Source organism: Phyllobates terribilis, unplaced genomic scaffold (genome assembly GCF_046119375.1).
Source record: "Phyllobates terribilis strain yellow unplaced genomic scaffold, ASM4611937v1 Scaffold_86__1_contigs__length_6382490, whole genome shotgun sequence".
NCBI lineage: Eukaryota > Metazoa > Chordata > Amphibia > Anura > Dendrobatidae > Phyllobates > Phyllobates terribilis.
This window is the reverse complement of record NW_027362846.1, coordinates 5496139-5505952: the sequence shown is the minus strand read 5'-3', so window position 1 is coordinate 5505952 and position 9814 is coordinate 5496139.

Genomic DNA, 9814 nt, shown 5'->3' with positions numbered 1-9814 from the left:
CTCTTCCCAAATCCACCGTTCAGTAACCTAAGAGTTTCCCCATTGGGAATAATCCCCAAAAAAGAGCCAGGTTCATTCCGTCTTATCCACCATCTGTCATACCCCGAAAGAGAGTCCATGAATGACGGAATTTCGTCGGAAGATGCCTCGGTCTCCTACGCATCCTTTGACAGAGCAGTGACAGAGTTAGTATGCGCCAGGAGCGCTGCTTCCAAAATCAAACACAGAATCTACCTTTTGCCTACTACCGTTACACCCAGATTGCTACCACCTGTTGGGATGCCAAGAGGACAACGACTACTTCTACGACACTTGCCTCCCAATGGGTTGTTCAATATCCTGCTCTTACTTCGAGCTATTCAGTTCCTACGTGGAATGGGTGCTGAGGTACGAAATCGGCAATAGGTCCGTCACACATTACCTAGATGACTTTCTATTCGTCAGACCCAAAAACGCAAACCAATGCCAATCACTACTGAACGAATTTAAAAACATCTTGCAACAGTTCGGAGTCCCACTCTGCCCAACAAAAACCGTAGGCTCCACAACAAAGCTGTCATTCTTAGGCATCAAAATTGACACCACGGCAAGGTTGTTCCACCTCCCATCAGAAAAAATGCAAAAAATATTACACCCGATCGAGGGATTTTGTGCAGTATGGAAAGTAACACTACAGCAGATGCAAGTGTTACTAGGGCTCCTCGTGTTTGCCAGTCGGCAGGGTCTTTTTCTGGTCACTTAGCGCTCCCAACAAAAGGGGCATTAAAAGAGTCATAGAATCAGAATTAACAGGCAGCTACGGGCGGATTTAGAAGTGTGGAAAACCTGGTTGCAATTGAAGGAAACATGAATGCGGCCAAGTACAGAGATATCCTGGATGAAAACCTCTTTCAGAGTGCTATGGACCTCAGACTTGTCACCCAATCCACATTGGGATGAGATGAGGCTGGGCTGTGAGTAATCACCCTGTATGGTTCCTTGCTCCATCTCATCATGCTCCACCTGCAATGCATCCTCTTTTATTGTGAGCAGAAAGAGTTTCAGAAGACCGATAAGCAGGATGGTGATGCTATTTATGGCGTCATCACCGCTCACCATCTTGGTGGACTCCTCAAAGTTTTGGAGGATGGTACAGATGTCTGACTTCCATGTCCACTCCTGAGGTCTTATGTGTGGAATCTCAACTGAATACCGACGCCCTTGTTGATGCTGGTAGTCAACAACTGCCCTCTTCTGCTCACAAATCCTTCCCAACATCTGCAGTGTAGAGTTCCAATGCGTGGGGACATCACACCAGTCGGTGAGCCGGAAGCTGCCAACGCTGCTGAAGCACGGCCAGGGCGGCGGAAGCTGTATGTGACTTTCTAAAATGGGTACACAGACGGCGTGCTTTAACAAGCAGATCCGGAATCGTCGGGTAGGTTTTGAGAAACCGCTGAACCACGAGGTTAAGAGCATGGGCCAGGCATGGTACATGCATGTGTGAGCTCACCTCACCTCAGAGCCGCCACCAGGTTCCGGCCATTGTCACACACGACCATGCCTGGCTGTAGGTTCAGAAGTCAGCCACAGATCTACCTGCTCTTTCAGAGCTGTCCACAACTCTTCAGCATTGTGTGGTTTGTCACCTAAGCATATTAGCTTCAGCACAGCCTGTTTCTGCTTGGCTGAGAAGTGCTGCAGTGCTTCCAGCTTGTGACTGATGTAGTCATTTCAGAGATGGAGGCTGAAGAGGAGGAGGAGGCTGAGGAGGATGAGGTGCAGGAGCTGTAGACTGTGGGAGCAACCCTGATTGACCTAGGGCCCACAATCCTCGGCGTCGGGAGGATGTGCTCCGTTCCAAGGTCCAACTGGGTCCAGGCTTCCACTTAACATAGTAACATAGTTTGTAAAGCCGAATAAAGACTTGCGTCCATCAAGTTCGACCTGTTAGTTCTGTAATTGCTAAAGTTGATCCAGAGGAGGGCAAAAACCCCAAATGATTTGGCCAATCTTCACCTGAGGAAAAATTCCCTCCCGACTCTGAAACCAGCAGTCAGAATAAATCCCTGTATCAACCTACTATTTTATTTTATTTTTAAGTATATGCAGAAATCTGCCTGGTATCTAGAAATGCATCCAGTCCCCGCTTGAACTGGTGTAGTGAATCTGACATTACCGTCTCCTCACTCAGTGAATTCCATATTCTCACTGCTCTTACCGTAAAGAACCCCTTCCTATGCTGGTGCTGAAACCTTTTCTCTTCCAGTCTTAGTGAGTGCCCTCTTGCTACCGTAATATCCCTCCTTTTGAACAAATCCCAGGCAAGGTCTCTATACTGTCCCCTAACATATTTGTACACATTTATTATGTCCCCCCTCAACCTTCTCTTTTCCAGGCTGAATAGTCCTAGTTTTGCCAACCTCTCTGGGTATTGCAGTCCCTCCATTCCCCTTATTAATTTTGTTGCCCTCCTTTGTACCTTTTCAAGCTCATTTATATCCTTTCTATATATTGGGGCCCATAACTGAGCACAGTATTCCAAGTGTGGTCTGACCAGTGCTTTGTACAGTGGAAGAACAATGTTCTCCTCCTTTGCAGCTATACCTCTTCTGATACATCCCATTACCCTGTTTGCCCTTACAGCAGCCGCCTGACTTTGGGCACTCCAATTTAGTTTGCTATCAATCAAGATGCCCAAGTCCTTCTCCATCTCTGAATTCCCCAATGATTTCCCATTCAGTGAGTACTGGTGACTTCCATTTTTCCTTCCCATATGTATGACCTTACATTTCTCCTCGTTAAACCTCATTTGCCATTTAATGCTCCACCTACCCAGCTTATCCAAATCCCTCTGTAGGTCTTCACTATCCTCTTTTGTATTAATTGTTTTACATAACTTTGTGTCATCTGCAAATATTGACATTTTACTATTTATCCCGTTGACTATGTCGTTAATAAAGATATTAAATAACATTGGGCCTAGTACAGACCCCTGTGGTACCCCACTAGTGACGCTTACCCAATCTGAGTATATTCCATTTATAACTACCCTCTGCCTTCTATCCTTTAGCCAGTTAGCTACCCACTTGCAGACATTTTCCCCCAGCCCCATCATTCTCATTTTGTATACCAACCTATTATGTGGCACGCTATCGAACGCTTTTGAGAAGTCGAGATACACGACATCCACTGGTTCCCCCTGATCTAATCGAGAGCTAACCTCCTCGTAGAAGTCAATCAGGTTTGTTTGGCAGGAGCGATTCCTCATGAATCCATGTTGGTTCGGGATTAAAAGATTATTAGCATCAAGATGCTCCGTAATTGCCTCTTTAATGAAGCTTTCAAAAATTTTGCCCACAACGGACGTCAGACTCACCGGCCGATAGTTTCCGGCGTCACTTTTCGCTCCCTTTTTGAATATTGGCACTACATTCGCCTGTCGCCAATCAAGTGGTACAGACCCAGTCTCAACAGAGTCCTTAAATATAAGATATAACGGTCTGTCTATCACATTACTTAGTTCCCTTAGTACCCGTGGGTGTATGCCATCAGGTCCTGGTGATTTGTTTATTTTAATGTTACTGAGGCGTTTCTGTACCTCAACTTGGGTTAGATTTGTCATACTTAGTGGAGGATTAAGCTTGTCACTTCTCATTTCTCCTGTTAGTTCGATTTCCTTTGTGAAAGTTGTCGAAAAAAAATTATTTAATAGATTAGCTTTATCCTCATCTTTCTCTATGATTTTGCCTTCATCACTTTTTATCGGTCCAATATTATCCGATTTAATCCTTTTACTATTTATATACGTAAAGAACAGTTTGGGATTTGATCTACTTTCCCTAGCAATACGTCTCTCTGTTTCCTCCTTCGCTATTTTTATTTGTTTTTTACAGGTTCTCGTTTTTTCCTTGTAACACATTAGTGCCTCCTTACTGTTTTCCTGTTTTAATCTCTTGAATGCCTCTTTTTTGCTATTTAACGCCCCTTTTACGTTCTTATTCAACCATATTGGTTTCCTCTTATTTCTGGCCCTTTTATTCCCATACGGTATATACCTCTCGCACTGAGTATTCAGAATTCTTTTGAAGGTTTCCCATTTACTATTCGTATTCCTTTGATTAAGTACTTTGTCCCAGTCAATAAGTTGAAGGTTTTCTATCAGCTGATCAAACTTCGCCCTCCTAAAGTTTAATGTTTTTGTTGTTCCCTTATTGATAACCCTACTGAAGGGCATTTTGAAGTCGATAATATTATGGTCGCTATTACCTAGGTGCCCCCCTATCTGTACCTCAGTTATTCTATCAGGCCTATTAGTCAATATTAAGTCCAACACGGCCGTCCCTCTCGTTGGTTCCTGCACTAGTTGGGAGAGATAATTATCCTTAATATTTGTCAAGAACCTTTTACCTTTCTGAGATCTACAGGTTTCTGTTTCCCAGTCAATATCCGGGTAGTTGAAATCCCCCATTACAATCACTTCATTATGTTTTGCTACTTTGTCTATTTGTCCTAATAGCAGATTCTCATTCTCCTCTGTTATATTGGGTGGCTTATAGCAGACCCCCAGTAATATTTTATTATTATTTTTAGTTCCCTCTATCTCTACCCACATGGACTCGACCCCCTCTTCTCCCTCTCCTATATCTTCCCTTAGTCTGGGTTTTAGACATGACTTTACATATAAGCAGACTCCTCCGCCTTTCCCCTGTTTCCGGTCCCTTCTAAATAAACTATAATCTAATAAATTTACCGCCCAGTCGTAGCTATCGTCTAGCCAAGTCTCTGTTATACCTACGATGTCATACCTCTCCTCCGATATAAGCGCCCACAGCTCATCCGCCTTATTGGTCAGGCTTCTTGCGTTGGTCAGCATGCAAGATAAAACTTTGGGGTTATTTAGCATCCTATTCTTCTCTAACGATCTAACTGTACTATCCCCAACCCCCTCTCCACCCTCATTATATTCACTTCTCCCCTTCCCCCTTGCTTGCCTCACATCCCACCTATATCCTTGGTTCCCCCCCCCCGTCTCTAGTTTAAAAACTCCTCCAACCTATTAGCCATCTTCTTCCCCAGCACCGCTGCACCCTCCCCATTGAGGTGCAGCCCGTCCCTAGGGTAGAGCCTGTAGCCGACCGCGAAGTTGGCCCAGTTCTCCATGAACCCAAACCCTTCTGCCTTGCACCAACTCTTTAGCCACTTATTCACCTCCCTAACTTCCCGTTGGCGCTCCTGTGTGGCTCGCGGGATTGGTAGTATTTCTGAGAAAACTACCTTGGAGGTCCTTGCCCTAAGCTTCCTACCTAGGTCCCTGAAATAATTTTTAAGGACCCTCCATCTACCACTCACTTTGTCATTGGTGCCGATGTGGACCATGACCGCTGGGTCTTCGCCAGCCCCACCCAGTAACCTGTCAACCCGATCCGCGATGTGCCGGACTCGAGCGCCAGGGAGGCAGCACACCGTTCGGCGATCCCGGTCTTTGTGACAGATTGCCCTGTCTGTCCCCCTAATAATAGAGTCACCCACTACCAGAACCTGTCTTGCCTGCCCTACACTTCCCCCCTCCCCCTCATTACTGGAGCATACACTCCCCCGGCGGTCAGAGGATCTGTCGTGCTCCAATAATGCCGGTTCTGAACCAGCCTTCCTATACTTCTTCCCTCTATCCCTCCTAACTGTTATCCAGCTCCCTGCCTGTTCAGCCTGCACTTCCCCTCTATGCTCCACCCCCAGTATTGACCCATTGAGTGTCTGCTCGGTGAGCAGCAAACTCCGTTCCATGTTGTCGATGCTCCTCAGTACCGCTATCTGAGCACTTAGATCCAGAATTTGGGCTTCCAAGTGCACGATATGCTCACATCTCTCGCAGCAGTATGGATCCTCGAGCGGTTGCTCACGGAATGCATACATTGCGCAAGATGTACACTGCACGGCTCCGGCCAAAATGGACGTCATTCTAAATATGGGGATACAGTCAGTATATATATACAAGTACAAAACACAATTATTTATATATAGGTGTATGGACGGGGATCAATTAGGGATGTGCAAGTGTATCAATTAGATATCGGCGGGGGATCAGTAAAGTATGGACGGGGGATCAATTAAGTATCAAGTATGGACGGGGGAATCAGATAAGTAGGTCAGGTGGATTAATTAAGTAAAAAGTAAAGTAAAGAAAGATGAAATACAGTCAGCAATTCAGTCCTAAGTCCTCCCTTCCAAACTCCCTGAATCCAAAGTCACTGAAAAACAAGTCACACACTTACTTTCGTTCGCACTTACGCTCCGGACACACGCAGCTCGTTCACACTCGCAAACCAAGAGATTTAAAGAGTTTTTTTTTTTTTTTTTTTTCCTTTTCCAGCAATGTACCCTTCACCTCAATGCACTTCCAAAAAAAAAGTGTTAACCCAGTGTGCCATCAGCGAGATGTACCGTCCCTGCCCACAAGCACTTGTCCACGTGTCCGTGGTTAGGTGAACTTTCCCTGTAACTGCATTGTTGAGGGCACGGCTAATGTTGTGGGACACATGCTTGTGTAATGCAGGGACGGCACACTGGGAGAAATAGTCGCGGCTGGGGACCGAGTACCGAGGGACGGCCGCCACCATCAGGTTGTGGATAACTTCCGTGTCCATGAGCATAAAAGGCAACATTTCGAGCACAAACAGTCACGAAATGTGGGAATTTAGTAGTGTGGCCTGTGGGGCATTGGCTGCGTATTTGCGCTTGCGTTCCAAGAACTGGGGTATGGACAACTGAACGCTGTGCTGGGACAAGGACGTGCTTGCTGATGGTGCTAGTTGAGAGTGTGCAACGACAGGTGCAGTGCAGGAGACATCTTCGCATGTACTATGGACAGGGGATTGGCTTGCACGCACAACAGCGGAAGAAGCAGTGGTGTCATCCGCAGACACTGTTTCTGGGGTTCGGCCCACAAAGTCGGGTGCTTTGCTGCCATGTGCCTGATCATGCTGGTGGTGGTCAGGCTGGTAGTTTCGCTACCCCTGCTGATGCTGGCCTGGCAGGTGGTGCAAATGGCCTTTTTGGGGTTATCGGTAGAGTCTTTAAAAAACAACCAGACTCGGGAAGACCTAACAGTTGTACTGGCAACTTCGTTGTGTTGATGTTACGGGTAACCGTTGCCCACCTTCTGTCAGCGGCCACCACACTGCTTCTTCCTGCCTGTTGGGATGCTCTGCCTCCCTCCCATTGTGTGCTGCTGTTCTCCTGCCAGGTTGGGTCAGTTACAATATCAACCACCACCTAGTCTTCCACTTCCGCACCCTGGTCCTCCTCCTGACTTTCTGGCAATTGTGTCTCATCATCGTCCATCTCTTGTGACACTTTCCCACCGTCGCCTTTGTATGACCGTGGCTGCTCAATATTTGGGCATCACTACATGCGATCTCCTCTTGCCCCGCTTCAAGTGGACCGGGCGAGAGGCCCTAATCTATAAATGGAAAAGTGAACAGCTCTTCAGAGTGTCCAAGTGTGGGATCAGTTGTCTATGGGCACTCGGCATGGTGGGAGGAAGGAGGATCAGGGTGAGGAATATGTGGTCCAGATTCACGGCTACTGAGACTTGACCGTGTTGAAGACAGGGTGGTGGTGGTGGCTAAGTGACTGAAAGCATTATCCGCTATCCAACCAACAACCTTTTCACACTGCTCTGTGTTCAATAGTAGTGTTCTGCGGTCCCCTATTAATTGGGACAGGAACATCGAGCGAGAAGATGTGGGTGTTTGTTGTGGCAAAATTTCAGCTTGCCTCTGCATGCACCATCACCATCACGTCCAGTTCCCCGTCCCTTGTCACGTGCCTTGCCCATTTTAAATGGAGGACAATATCTTCCACGCTCACTACAAATGGCTGAATTTGGAGCAAAGTTATATGTAATCTGTGTGACGGAGAAACCACAGTTTTAAATAGCTGGATTTTTAGCGCTGTAATATGGAAAGGACCTGGCTGTATTCTGCAGTGCCAACAAGCAAATGGCGCAGAAAAACATTGTTCTCTGGATTGCTTTTTAAGCAAATAATCAAGATAATTAAGATTAAAAAAAAATATTCCTGGCCCCTGATACCTGGGGCTATTTCCTATTTCTACAAATATCTGTAAAAGCACCAGCAGCAGACAGAACCGGAATGGACCCTCTTGCTATGTGCACTGCAGTCTGCTATATACACTGCCTGCCTAGCACTGATATCTCTGCAGATGGATTAGTCCTCAGAAGGACTGTTAGTTGAGATGGATATGTGTCTCTGACATAGTCTGGTATACGTACACTAACTAGAAACAAGCAAATCTCTCCTTAGCTCAGCAGCAGCTCTCTCTACACTGCCTGATTCCGGAGTGACTGTGACGAGCATGGCGGCGCCAGGTCTGATATAGACCTGATGACGCTGTGCAGCCAGCCAATCACTGTAATGCCACAACCAACATGGCTGTGGCATTACAGTGTGTGGCAGACAATCTCTGCATGTTGATTGGCGCTCTGAAGAGCAACAAACATGCAGGGAGGGGACCCGAGCTCCCGCCGAGCAACCCCGGAAATACTCGGTGAGCGCCGAGCATCTCGAGCAGTCAGATGCTCGGGCGAGTACCGAGCAGTAGCGAGCATGCTCGCTCATCACTAGATATGAAGTCTGTATACAGAGTAATGAACAGGTAGCTGTCACTGTTGGATAACTATTTGGGCCAGCAGATGTGTCCCTGTATGGCTATACTGGCACATGAGTATTAAACGTAGGGGCTGGGGCTTTCATCTTGTGCAGTCACTCTGTCTGTACTGCCCAGCTGGAACAATGTAGAACAATATTTTAAGGTTTTTTTGTATTATAATTCTAGTTTTACAGAATCCATGGATATATCCATGATCGGGGAGCAGATTTGCATCAGTGGGAAAAACTGCAAAAGTTTTTGTAACTGGCAATTCACAGGAGCACAATATCTCCCTGAATTGTGGATATATAATTCTCATATGTGGTATGTATAGATGATGGCCACATTGTTTCTATGGAACGTTCCTTGGGAAAAATATGACCCACATCAGAAATGAGGGCTAAAACTGGATTAGAATCAAATCTTATAAGCCGTCTCCCTCACTGGAAGGTGGAGTGAAGAATCTGATGAAACCCTTTATAACATCCTTCTACCGTATATCAAGGTCAGTTCCAGAAGAACCACATGCGTATGGTCGTTCAGTACCACAACCTTTATGGAGGCATCTTCCCCGCAAGGAAATCTCATGGTCCAGTCATGTAAGGTTTATTAATTCTTTGTATTTGACTGTTTGTTTTATGTACGACTGTGACGATACAGCTTATAATCTTAATCAGCCAGACGTTTTGATTTGTTAATCCAAGAGAAAAACACTATTATTTTTGTGTTGATTTGTAAATGTATGTGTATTTCTATGGCCGGTCAAGGAAGATAATGACTCAGCGTAGAACAATGAATGTTTGCTAAATATGTGGATTAACCATTGTGTGGACCCTGTGGCTTGTTGACTCACAAAACAGTAGGACAAACTGCATAAATTCATTAAATGCTCAAACAATGAGACCTTAGCACTGCACCTTTCCCCCCGATCTGTGAATGATGATCTTACACAGAGGTAAATATAATCAGGGATGTCTGTAGCGCTGCAAGCAGAATCAGAAAGACTTTACAAGGAAAATGAGAGGCATCCTTCAGGACAGTAGATGGATAGCATGGTGGCTCCATCCAAAGAGGCACAGATTTGGATTCTACATGATTCCACCTAAGGGTATATGGCCCTCACTGGAAAGATGCGGATCTGCTCCACTGGCCATCAGAGAGC